Here is a 14920-nt window from a genome sequence, read left to right on the forward strand (position 1 = left end):
TCTCGGGAAATGAAGATAGCACCTAGAACCATGTCGCGTATTTTAAAAGATGACTTAGGACTTGCAGCCTATAAGAGACGCACTGGCCATTTCTTAACTGATAATTTAAAGAAGAATAGGGTGGTAAAATCGAAACAACTACTGAAGCGGTACGCAAAGGGAGGTCACAGAAAAATTTTGTTTACGGATGAGAAAATTTTTACAATTGAGCAACATTTTAACAAACAAAATGACCGTATTTATGCTCAAAGCTCTAAGGAAGCTTCCCAATTAGTCGACAGAGTGCAACGTGGACATTATCCGACTTCAGTGATGGTTTGGTGGGGTGTTAGCTATGAAGGAGTGACTGAGCCATATTTTTGTGAAAAAGGTATCAAAACATCGGCACAAGTGTATCAAGATACCATTCTTGAGAAGGTAGTTAAGCCCCTTAACATCACCATGTTCAATAACCAAGTATGGTCCTTCCAGCAAGACTCGGCGCCGGGTCATAAAGCTCGGTCCACGCAGTCTTGGTTGGAATCGAACGTTTCGGACTTCATCAGAGCTGAAGACTGGCCGTCGTCTAGTCCCGATCTTAATCCGCTGGATTATGATTTGTGGTCAGTTTTAGAGAGTACAGCTTGCTCTAAACGCCATGATAATTTGGAGTCCCTAAAACAATCTATACGATTGGCGGTGAAGAATTTTCCCATGGAAAGAGTGCGTGCTTCTATTGATAACTGGCCTCATCGTTTAAAGGACTGTATTGCAGCCAATGGAGACCACTTCGAATAAGCTTTTTATATTTTTAATTGTTTTATATTTATGTATTAAACTGACACACTGTAAAAGTAATAAATGTTATTTGCAGTTAACAATTTTCTTTTTTCTTTATTACAATATTTATGGCAAGACTAGGTATACTGAACAATCGATTTAGAACGATTGCCTTGCCGTGCACTATTATTATTAACCCTTATGTTGTTTCACGTGAAGTATGTAAATGACTGATGACACTAAATTCGAATAAATAAAATATGAACGAAGCATAAACGTTAAAACAGTACTTTAATAACTTCCAAATGGTACTTGAATGAAGTTCTTTGTTCATCAGCGTATTAAGCAAATCCATCTCCGAAAATCTTCGTAAAACTTGGAAAACATTTTAACCTTAATATTTTAGTACTCTCATATTTCAACTTGGAAATGAAACTTATTTCGAAATGTTTAAATTCAAATACTAAAACCATTTTATTTAATCTTTGAAATGTTGTACATTATTAAGATAATTTTAATTCTAACTCTAAGGAAAAAGATTTTATTCTTGTAATCTAATATAAAAAAACGAGTGGACACTTCAATACTTCCATCCGGAAATGTAAATGGAGTTTTCATTCAAAAGACTTGGCATAGTTTAGTCTAAGACCAAACGTAAGGTTAAGGATAAACGTTCCCGATACAAGATACATTGTACACGGGCTGACCCTTTGCGGTTCACATATATAAATTGGAAAACACACACCAACACGATATCAAATGGCAAATGAACATGACCGCAACCGCAAGACGTTTCATCCTCTTCGAAACCTATAAGATTTTTCTGAGCCTAGTTGTTCGAAACGCGCCCACTAAGAAGAAACTACATGAAATTTCTCTATTCCTAATAACATTACTGGCATGTGGAAGATGATTTTTTTAAATAGAAGCTAAAGGTAAACGCATCCCCTCGCGCAAGGAAAACACGGATGGCAAGAAAATGTTTAACAGTTTTCACAACCAACTGCGTCTTACATCTGATCACCTAAGGAACCTCCCGCTTAGAGAATCCAGTTAGTATAACAATTTACTGGTACCTATTGTTGGCACAAGCTTGAGGATGTGTCATTTTCAGTTCAACACAACGTTCAAATACTACTAGTCATCATATATATCAATTAAGATTAATAAACATCGTGCTAAATATTCGTATTGAGGCCGTATACGTCGACCGGTTAGGTCAATTTAAACGCATGTCATAAACGCCAGTTAAGGAAGACAGGATGCTGGTTTTAATGCGAACGACTGATAAAATAGAACATACACAATATTGCAACTCTATGTTATGATTTAATGCTTTGACTAGTCGATTTGTAGTCGTTACTTGATTGAAGTATTAAACGATAAGTACGATTTTAAAATAAAATTTAAATGCTAGAATTTGTAATTAGTAATGGCACCGTTATCATCACAAAACATAATAATATGTATAAAGAACTGTATTCTATAGTTATCATGCTTTTTACCGACGACAAAGCTGGTAAACTCCCGCCATACAATGCATCTATTATATTATCATATATTCAAAAAACACCTTTATTACAATTTCCACGTCAATTACATACCTTCATTATAACGTTTAACATAAATGCCATAGTATCTGTGAATAATTAATTCTATAACGTAACTTTTCGCATACTTTAACGAAACTCGACAGGCGTTAAATATTTTCTCATAACAGTTAGATTAAACGATTAAACGTTCATAAACGGCTAAGCGCTGATTTATTAAATTGGATATCCAACACACACGGCTAATCGCATATTGTGTAATAGGCGTTTTCTATCGAACACCTGCCAATATGACGTAAACCATTTTTTACATAAAATATATCAAATTCTGATTATTCCAAACAGTTACTAATATATCAGACAATATCAAATTGCAAGACAGGTCCACGGAATGCAACATTAATGGCTCGATTGTGGTTATAAAATTTTGCAAAATGCTTGTCGGTGTGTTATGATGGAGAACATAGGTTACTAGCTTTTGCTCGTGGCTTCTCCCGCGGGTAGGAGTTTTCCGGAGTAATTTCTTTTGCCGACTTGCTTCATATGTATATTATGACCAAATTACACAAAACCATTATAAATTGTAGCCTATGTGTCATTCTTATGTATAACCAATATAACTGTAAAGTTTCATCCAAATCCGCTCAATAGCTTTTCCATGAAAGAGGAACAAACATACATCCACACATCCATCCTCACAAACATTCGCATTTATAATATTAGTAGGATTTGCAATGTACAACTGCGGATCAATGATCTTTAATGATCCTTGAATGATCATATCATTTGAATATGTACAAATATTTCCTTGACGTTGTTAAAATTCAGACGAAAGGATTATGATTTACGGTCACCTTCCCATTAGAGTTTTAGATGACCATAAACTAAGAAACACCATAAACACAGCATTTATGCTTCTGTCGATTAGTGTCGAATAAGGTTATACGCAGTATAAAGTTTTATAATAGCTATTAAGGCGGAAGAGGCGCTAATGGCACAACGAGTTGATCGCCCACAAGTCACTGATTTCGGGAAGTCATTATTATACATTTTGTGTACAATATAGCTTTCATCGATTAAAAGTATTGCTTCCAAAAATAGTAATTCCACTTTCGTTTATTTTAAAAGATCGATAAGTATGTTCCGTCAAGCGCCGCGCCGAGAGATAATTCTCATAAACCAAGTAGGGAAGTATACATATAATCCATTCACGGATAGGTGTACTTATATACTTTAGCCATAATCCTGATTAAAAACAAACCTTGTATCACGGGTTAAACGCAAATATTGCATTAACCTAAATTTAGTACAAACACGGCGGAGTAACGCGACAAAGTGAAAAAATTGTGCGTTAGATGTATCATATTACAATGTATGATTAATTAATTAAATTAATGTTAAAATGTAATAACACCCACACAACTTTCCTTTTGAACAAAAAAATTTAATAAGTTGGCAATGTAGGGTAAAATCATAAAATAACCCTACTTTAAGCTTTATATTATTTTCAGAAGAGACCGCTGTATAAAAAGCCGATCGCCGCCTTCAAAGAAACAATTGTTTAACAAAAAAAGGCAAAGGAAGACAATGGTCATTACTAAGGGCGCTAATGACAGCAATGCAAAATAAAAGTGAAACCGTATTGCAAACTTCAATAGAACAACGAAGAAAAGAGGTTTTAACCCTGAGCATATTTAAATTTGGAATATAATTTAAAATGAATGTTTACGAAAACTTCATGAAGGTATATATTACCAACGGTGTTATCGCAGTGAAGGTAACGAATGTACCAGACAGACAAATCCATCAGCCGAATATCCGTTTAGCCTAAAAGGATTAAGCGCAGTAATAGACTTCCTGTCTACGTGACATCACACCTTTTGGCGCGTTGCACAACCGTATAGAAACGTGTCTGGTGAATCAATAATACGCTTATATTATAACAGTTCTCTAATGCTAATCTAATTATTGAATACGGTCAATGCAACATGTAAAAGTACGTTAACCTCCTTAACAATAAACTATGTTAGTGTTTTAACTAATCATTGCTTTATCACTTTTTTCTTACATCTAATTAAAATTTTATAGTTACAGATTGAATTTATCACTGCTAAAATGATATGCAAGGTCTCATAGCACTAGCCTTGAGTTAAGTGATTAACTTTACTAATATTAATAATATAGTGCTTAGTAAGGTATCTAAATATACTTTTTCGAACATTTATTTCATATCATTATTTTTTTCCCCATTAAATTTATATCTATGTGTGTTCCAATATTAGTTTCATATAAAGGCTTACACAAATTATAATCCAATTATTCGTTTACAATATCATAGTAAATGCCGTGCTTATATACTCAGCATTCGATTAGTCATCATACTAATTAATTACAGCATGATTTCATTAGAGTTTTAGTGTAGCTATAAACATGTGTGCTGTTACTAGCGTGTTGTTCCAGTTCAGCAAAGTTCGATATCGACAATCTTCACTAATCCTAATCGAACAAGACATTGGAAGCACCAGACATTCTCGAAATAAGAGAGACAATATCTTTCTGATATACACTTCGTGCCACAATAAATTCCGTTACATATAGTAAATTTTTACTGAAGAATGTACGAGAGCAAATAAATGCAAACTTTTCGGGAAATAGAGAAAATGTTTTAGGATTTACACGCATGTCTGCTGAAATAAATCTTTGTCATAATTACGAAGAAAAGTGTCACGCAACCGAATAAATACTTAGTGATAATATTGATGGGATCTTGCAGTACCGGCGGGACAGTTCAACAATATATCATACTGAGCACTTTTGCAGGTGTTACAACTGGCTAGAAACAAAAATGACAGTTTACCGTCCAGCTGGCCCTCCGTGTAGTTGTCTTTGATATATAAATTGACGAAGAACTTGTTTTTGCGAAATCATTCATCTTTCTATTGTTCATTTTTTTATGAATATCTTTGAGGCCTCCAGAGTTTCTCTACGCGCAAAAATATATTTCAAAATCACACTTAATCCAGGCACTACACAACACTGCTTTTATAAATGTATAATAATGTTCCCAAGATTTTTTATTCCTGACTATAGACCTCGATGAATATTAAAATATTGAAGGATTTGCAGCTAAATCAAATTCCCGTTCGTTTTTAACATTTTTTCATAAAGCCTAGTGAAACGCCCGTGACAACTGATTGAATTTTAATGAAGGTAAATATTTTCGTAGTTTCAAGTGCGGCGCTGAATACACAAAAGCTCAAAAACTAATTTGCAATGAATGAACAATCACGTCAAATATTTAAAGTGCATGGTGTTTGTTGAAACTGGTATGTTGTCTCTAAATATTTTTACATTGGCGCAGACTAATGTAATCGATGCATCCATTCACGCAGCCGTATCAATATATTTTTTGCAGAATGACTAATACATTAGTTCCTATTTGTATAACACATACGAGTAGGTACAAAATAGAACATTCATATATTTAAGTTTATTTTAGCAGCTTTACAATTGTTAAAGCGGGAATGTTCTCGAAATAACTAGTATCAGAATCCCACTGGATTATTGGAATATTATCAAAGGGGAAGATAAGGTCTTCTTACAAAATAATTTCATCATTGAATCATCATCATCATCGCCCTTATAATATTAGAATATATCATGTGAGTTAATTTGGCAATAATTGATTCAATTTATGTAAGTTAGCTTTGTTGATATTCGAAATTCGATAGCATAACTAAAATATTATTAGCAATGCGAAAAATCTAAACGACACGCTCCTCCAAAACACAGAGAGACCATTCGTTATCAACATGTTATTCGAAAAGACGTCACGCCAGCCAAGTTTTCTCGCAACTTGTGCGTTAACAACTAATCTTAGAACTTCTTCTTAGAGTCGTATTAGCAATACGTGTTAAAGCATTGACATTTCCACAAACAAATCTAAGGCGATATTACCAGATAACGTCTATTATACCAGAAGATTAATGAACTTCAAAGTGATTAGTATTCAACAATATATACATTACGAATTACAAGAGGCCTTACCGTTAGTGATATCTGATTCATATAGTAAACCCTTTCACAGGGACGACCGTGAAGGCATCTTATTACATTCGAATATAACCCGAACAGGTGATGGATTACAGCACTCGACATAATTCGATAAACAAAAGGCGAGTGTCGCGTGTATAGGTTGGACAAAGTTAATAAACCCTGACAGGCTTCGCCTTTGTAAAACGATACGTGTTATTATTAACCAGTGACTTTAAATATTCCATCAAACTTTCATTACAACCACAACATATAAATCAAAAACATTTTGTTTAGTGAAACAAAAGAATCTGTATGTGATTTTGTGACCATTAATATCTGTTTTAGACATTTGAGGTACACCATTCATGTACCCATTCACTTTAACCAGAACAAATTCTTGTAATGTTTTGTATGAATATGATATGGACTTGTATGGAATCGTAATATGACTTTTAATTAGAGAACATTATATCTGCTGGAAATGATTACCTTTGATTCTCACGGAATCCTTTTCAAGTTGAATGTATCAATCTAATATTTGTGTAGAAGAACTGTATAGCTTGTCTAAGTGACTGCAAGTGAACTTAAAAAACTATTTAGGACACCACAGCGCAAGACGTGCCTTGATCAAATACCAGCGGCTTAAAATATTAGAACTAAATATTCAGTACTTTAGACTCAAAGTGACGTAATATCTTGACCAAGAGTTATAAAAGTTTTTTGTGAGATAACCAAGTTGAATAGGCTAAAATAGATAAAGATTTCTGGAAGGCCAGACACACGTATTCAGCTCCCTTCCCTTGTGCCGAGTCTATGTCCTTGACTTATAAAAATAAGTAAATAATACGGAGAAAAGTCGTCACAAATTACTAATACTCTGGTAGTAAATATGGAGGTTAGGTATCAAATACACTGAATATTTTATACGTTAAAGGTCTTATGCCAGACTGCTATTGTATATTTGGTTGACGTAAAATCACAATATAGAGTTCGTTTGTTATGTGTCAATGTTTTTGTAAACATCTCCATTAATTCACTTTGATTCTACTAAGGAGATTCACCGAAATTCAAAGACTTATAACTTGTTGATTTTTTACCGGATTTTAATAATTCCTTATGTAAATATTTGATAATAGTAAAGAACAAAAATTAGTCCTGTACCCTATTATGCCGGCCAGTTGGAGCCGGATACACAGACTGATCCCGGACCGCAACACACTTACGTGGGCCACTTTGGCGGTTTTAATACCTTGAGTACGGTGGTCGCTATCGAGGCGGATATAAAATATACCCTACATCCGACACATACATGGATCTATTTTTTTTCTTATTATAAATCATTCGTTTGTTTCAAATTGCTTCAGTTTTATTATATATTTTAAAGTATGTCTTGTCTCGAATTTGTTTATGGACATCATTAAAAATGTAGGGCTTATAAAGCTTAACAGTACGTAAGGATTATGTATTTGGAAGCCATATGGGTTAAAATATTTTGCATTGTACAGGATTAATCCTATTTCTACCTTGGCGCTGTGGACTATGAATAAAACGTCAATCCCGCTCTAGTTTGTCAGTGTATGGATTATATCAAGATAGTAGACGGCCTAGTTAGAAAAAAAGCGTTCAGAGCCAAGATGCTAGGATATATTATTCCTATAGATTTTCTGTTTTCTATTAGCGTTAGACGGCCTAGTTAGAAAAAAGCGTTCAAAGTCCGTAGCCAAGATGCTAGGATATATCATTCCTATAGATTTTCTGTTTGCTATTGGTTAAAAGGCTCTATGGCTACGGCCTCATGGCATAGGCTCATTTTCTACTTTACTAGTAAAATCGTTGATGAATACGCGTACTCCCAAAATCCGTCGAAATAAAGCCCGAATCCGTGTACATAAAGCGATTATGTCAGTCCAATTTCCTAAAAATAGGAACGGAAGGAGTCTAAAAATCAACCAAGCAAATAGTAAAGTAAAGCAAAAAAGCGCCCGAAGTTCGTTTAGTTCTTTACAAAGTTAGGAACTATACTCTTAACAAAAAAGGCAAAAAGTGGGGTATTACTTTTCTCTATTTTTATCCAATATTTGCACGTTCGGCACAAGTTTTTGTGTATCGATTTTTGATCGGACATTGATTTTTTTGTGCTTCTATCTGGTATGCAGCGTTCTAGGTAGTTATAGATATTTGACAAACATTTAACATTATTGTCAACCTCAATAACCTTTTGTAACTTGTAAATACTGTCTGGCGTCCGATTAGTCTTGGTCTAAGCTTCTTATTTCTTCATAATAAGTCCAGTTTTTCAATCAGAACATACTTTTAAAGCTGCATCATCATAAATAGCATTAATTTATTTTACAAAGAAATATAAATTTGTCTTGAGAAAAGAAATAATGTAATTCGCAAGTAAATGCAATTTTCCAGTTGCGAAATATTAAAATGAAATGAAATATCAAATTCAAGTAGTTATGAATTCAAACTCCAACATTCCTAGCAGTTTTGTTCTAAATATTAGCAATCTGTTTCCTGTTGCTGGCACTAAATCCTGTTTCTTCAAATATTTACATGCGTTGTAACAACGATAAGTTTCCACGTTTTACGTGTACAAGATGTACGTACTTTAAAGCAGATAAGTGATTAAGATTATAATCAAAATAACAACTTGTGAAGTTCTATGTTCCGTAGCAAGGTGTACGCCTTAAATTGAATAACTTTGGAACTAAGTTAGACAAATTGAAACCGAGGTGCAAAACCTTTTGGATGAAACAACTTTACTTGATGATATTGCTTAGTCAGAGGAAGTACGACCTTATGTTTCGGTGAAAGTAGCGAAAACATCGTCCACTCACAAATACGACCTGAAAGAGTGCAAACAAAAGATCAATGCTGAGCTGGCAACCGCCGCCATCTAATGAACAGAACAGACGTCCCTGACAGGCCGGCGTATGAGAAAAAAGCTGAAAGGCGAAATTAGATTTGTCTGACACTTGTAACATTTATTAAAAATATTGGATTTTCTGACAATATGAATAAACAAATACGTCGAATTATACTGACATAAATCGTATCGAGTATTTCAAGCAATATAGACAACTATAAAACTAATTATGTGAATAGAAAAAAGGACTGTGTGAGATTAACGAAGGGCATAAATAGCAAAGTGGATGATTCGCCTTTATGGAAATAAAGACTGAACAAACACACAATGTAATGAGCAAGAACAAACAGCCAGCGGCTAAATGAACGCAATGATTCATCCGGCGCCGGTGCCGGTGCGCGGCTCGGCTAGCGGTGAATCGCACTGGTTCGACTTCGAGTACCATCCGGCACCGCACGCCGCACACAACGCGAACACTTCAAAGTAATATTAAAATTATAATGAATGTTACGCTCCACAACCAACACAATGAGCCACTCGCCTTAACTTTCTACTTTAAAATGAAAATACTACATGATAAATACGCTAGGTATTCTCATGACCATTCGTATGCGTGTCATGATTGACTCACAACCAACTACTATACAAATAAAAATTTAAATATTGAACAATAAACAAGATAAAGACTTCTTTTTTATACGTCCTAGAAAACATTAGATTTGTTTTAAATGTCCTCACGGTGACTTCAACGACTCCACTAAAATATTAACTTACCAGCAATTTATTATCTTGTATGATGCACAAAAAACTTCAATCAGTAAATTTTTTACAAAAGGTGGTTAATGACCTGAGACCTCACTTCATCGTGTATTGGGCACATCAATAAGTTGGCAATTAGACATCGTAATTACTCGTCGTTACAGAAACTTTCTTGGCACACGTTCACATTTAATTTGCTGCCAAAGAGTTTCTATAGATTTTTCATTCATCGAAGAATAGAAAAGTAACACCGAACGTATATATCGAACACATGGATCCAATGACCAACTCGAAGCGTACACACCGTTATAAATATTTAATTGTATGAAACAAATCTTAACAAATTAATAGAAATACATCTGAGGAGTAAGAAGGAGAAAAAAAATTGTCAAGCCACAAAACCACGTTCGTAAGCCATTCAGTTTCTTTTATTAAGGAACAAACAGCGTTAAAAATACATTGTAACTATATTGAAAATTTTCATTCAACGTTTCCTGTGAATGCGCTGCGATCGTCACGTTTGAATGCAAATTCACAATAATTTATTATACACCCACGGTTTTGGTAGAAACGTGTGGTTTCTCAATGCATAACTCTCTTTTTCTATATTAAATACATGCTGTTATGCATGAGTTTTATCGAGATAACAAAATAATAATATAATATTGACTTCCGTACCTTACTCCATGAAACATCGTGCCTTGATGTATTTAAGAAAAACCTAATTGGTTTGAACCAGAACTAATTCCATCTAAACTAAGAAAAAACTAAGCGCCCTCTTCCTTCGCGAAGCGGGAGACAATTTAACTAAGTTAGAAGTAATTAACTTTAGATTTAAAACATTGATTGAAGATTCTAGTAAAATAAGATGTTGCTTCTGTTGTAAACAAGGGTAGTTTTCCTTATCATTATTCATTAACATTATATTATTCATGCTATAAATAATCCGTTTTTTAATTTTCTCACCCCAAATCATTTCAAAATCCAAAATATGTATAACACAAGTTAATCTATACTATTACGAGTATATAAAGCTGAAGAGTTTCTTTGTTTGAACGCGCTAATCTCAGGAGTTACTGATTCGAATTGAAAAATTGTTTTAGTGTTGGATAACCTCGCAATATCGAGTAAGACTATAGGCTATATAACATCACGCTATGGCCAACAAAAGGGAAGCATCAATAAAAATATTACAAACACGAGGAAAATTCATTCGTTTTGAGAACTTCGGATGGTTGCGCTTCTTTAACGGTTAATATTATGCAACAAACATGTACGACGGAATTGTTTATTATAAAAATCTCTAAAAAATATATTATAAAACATAGTTTAAAACTCTGGGAAAGACATACGCTACTTTCTATCCTGCGAAAATATATAGCGGGACTTTTATTCCGCAGGCGGAACCGCGAGCGAAAGCGCCTCTGATAAATATATGAAATGGTCAGGTCGAAATTACTTTACTAAGAAAATGGGTTTGAATTTGTACCAATGTTCTACTAATAAGATGACAAGGATCCTGCAATTCACCGTTTCTTAATCTCGACACGTCACGATTAGCGAAAAACGAGATCTATACTGGCCGACAGGATTTTCTTTACTTATATAGTACTAGCGTTTGCTTGGAACTTTTCCGAGTGACTCATTTCTCGGAATAAACGCATTAATATGCACTTTTCTACGATATAAACGGCCAGTCACAAAAGTTTACCATATTTACTCAAGTAGTTTACTACGTAATAGAGATGCAATAAACAAAGGGCCGATCACGTAAGACATTGAAATAACAATTCAATAAGGTAATTTTCTTAATTATAATTATATCCGTATAAGTTGCAACAGATTGGCGCCGACACGAAAGTCCGATACGCGTCGCACGACAGTGAGTAATCGTAAAGATTTTTTCAAAGTGTACCAACTCCAAGTAATAGTCGTAAACAAAGGGCGAGTACCCTGCGCCAAGCAAATCCATCCATACCGGTGCAGGGATATTATTCTATTTATAAGCGATAATTGGACGTTTATCGTTCAACCCAAAGTCGGCCGACGAGGTTCAACGATCTTCTGCAAATATTTTTACCTAATCCGTGAACCGCCCGACGTGAAAATATTGAAAAGTAATAGCCGTGAATGAGTAGCCGTGACAAATTTGACCTTTTCGACTATAGCCTTGAGATTATTACGCTCAAACGTCATTACAGAGTATTATATGATTATGATGGACTGTTTTAGGGTGATATGCGTACCACAGTTTTATGGGATGCTTTATAAGTTACTGTTTTAGGTGGTAATACAACTTTAATACTTTAAAAACAAGAATATTTCTTGTTTAATGGTCTACTTATTTTTATCTTTTTTATTATAATAAAGCTTTTTTTCTAAATGATACGTAACCTTGCAAGTTCAGTAAACAAATGACTTAGAAATAACACCCTTAATATTCATTCCTTAATGACAGCAATAACTGTCAAACATATACGTAAAGATGACACTCAAGTATTCGAACGTATAAGTGTAAATACTCGGTATAATTAGTACGAGATAATGCGTCAATCTTAACGAGTAGTCTATTTAGTTTGGCGTCCGTTACTGATAAGGTACACTATTGCTTGGACAAGTTACCACAACTTGGGAAATAAACATAAGCTTTATGCTACCCCGGAGAGTCATCAAAAAAAGATTACGCCGCGACGAATTGTTCCGGGAATTTCCTTGTGTTTACGTTATTAAATCTATTTTCGAATACATGTATAATAATTGTTTTTGGGCAGTGTTTTTGTTTTCATCCACGTCTTATTTACCGATTTCAAAAAAAGGTTATCAAGTTGACGTGTATTATTAGTTTTTTTTTTAATGTTTGTTACATATTAGACAAGAAAAGTCAATATCAATAAACGCAATTTATCACGAAGGTTCACAAGTATAGTTTATCATTTAGTTTTGAGATAGTACAGTCAAAACTATAGTATCAGCCTCTAAACTACATTCATAAATGGTACCATTGTTACAAGAAATTGTATGTTATACCTTATAATTTGAACTGATTTATGTGCTTAACATTATCATTGTTCATGAACTTTCTAATACAATCTTGGAAAGCCATTTCCAAAACCTCTACATAGATTAACACAACACGTGCCTTATACCTTTCAATACTTGCCTTGTACCTTTTAAAACTTTTTCAACACGTCCAATTTAACAAACAAGAATTAAACCGCATTTTATTTGAAGAGGGTAAGTGAAATTATCACAAAAGCTACATTAAGTACATATCGACCCTCGTCAGGAAAATAACGTTCCAAATGAATATAAAGTATTTAAACCAAACCACAGGTACCGCTGTAATTTGTTGGCAAATTTTGTTTCCAACACTAGTAAATTTGATGCGCTACTGCCGGTTAGCAATGGGAATACAGTTCTGACTAATTATGTGAACTATTCATCTCGTTAGTGACTTCACTCCGGTACAACTTGGTATTCAGCATTTCATATTACCAGTCTCAACAACGCTTCAGACTGAATTCCAAAGGTGAGTGTTTACAACGTTATGTTTAAGAATTGTAAGTAGCACGTACGAGATTGTAATGGAGAATTGAATGACAAAACATTATAAATATTAAGTACAGACTGTCGTAGTAAATTGTATGCACACACATATATTTTCAAATAATAATTTATTCGTTATTTTGATATACCTTTTATCCTGAAAAGCTTATATTTATTTATTTACTATGAATTTAATGAAAGTTCACAGTACTTGGCCATAACACATATAACAATATAATCTAACTGTAAATTTAACAATATTAAGACAACAATGAGTCGATTGATTCACTTAGACAACTCGCCGAACTTTGCGTCCCATAATAATGAAAGCAGGCTTGAACTTCATCCTCATCTTGGGCGTGAATTTCAAATCTGAACAACTTACCTGTGAACTTACGAATCTATAATCCTAGCAATATTATAAATGCGAAAGTTTTGAGGATGGATGTATGTTTGTTCCTCTTTCACGAAAAAACTACTGAACGGATTTGGATGAAACTTTACAGTAATATTGGTTATACATCAGAACAACACATAGGTTACAATTTATAAAGATTTTGTCATAATATAACGATACATATCAAGTAAGTCAGAAAAAGATGTACCCCGGAAAACTGCATTGCGCGGGCGAAGCCGCGAGCAAAAGCTAGACTTATTATAATTTGTAACAAAAAGTTGCCTGAATCGAATTCGAACTTCATATCGCCTATACATTTTTTTGTATTCTTACCACTTTTTATTCTTTACAACAAAAATTATATGGGTTTTACTTTAATTCACACAAAGTAAAAATGTTTCAATTAAACTTAACGTATATAGGAGATTTAAACTTTTGATAAGTTCAGTTATTTTCGTGTCTGACTGTACATACGCTGCCACAAAGCCAATTAATTCATAGCCAATTAGGTTATTTTATTTATCTAATATAATACAATTAAACTTTTATCACGTAACTTAATTATTATATAATGTGCAATAAACAATTGAAACACTTCTTTCCAATGTAATAAATAATAATAAACTAGACAAAACACGTATAATTATAAGAAAATTGATTGTATTATTTCATATATGTTTACATTCACAAATGGCACTGACGAAAGTCACATTAATTGTTCAATATTCGTGAGCGAAATATCTTAATTAACGTCAACGCTTTTGGCCACCAGATGTTACAACATAAATCCACTCACATCAAAACCCCATCTATTGTAGACCATATCTCGCACTATTGTATTCAAGTTTCCATTATATTCCAAATTTAGACACGCTAGATAAATAGTGTACCGGTCCCAACAGGAACCCTATATCATACGTATACTCATTTTCACCAGTTTGTCAGCGACGTAACTTTTGTCCATAACGTGAAGTTACGAAGTTTTACAGAACTAATTGGTAC

General features: G+C 33.8%; 1 protein-coding gene across 4 annotated transcripts in view; it reads right to left on the reverse strand.

Moving 5' to 3' along the window:
- LOC115454133 (Ca(2+)/calmodulin-responsive adenylate cyclase) overlaps positions 1-14920 on the reverse strand; it is an 85781-nt gene that overhangs the window by 26953 nt on the left and 43908 nt on the right. The window lies entirely within an intron of this gene.

This window comes from Manduca sexta, chromosome 17, assembly GCF_014839805.1.
Source record: "Manduca sexta isolate Smith_Timp_Sample1 chromosome 17, JHU_Msex_v1.0, whole genome shotgun sequence".
NCBI lineage: Eukaryota > Metazoa > Arthropoda > Insecta > Lepidoptera > Sphingidae > Manduca > Manduca sexta.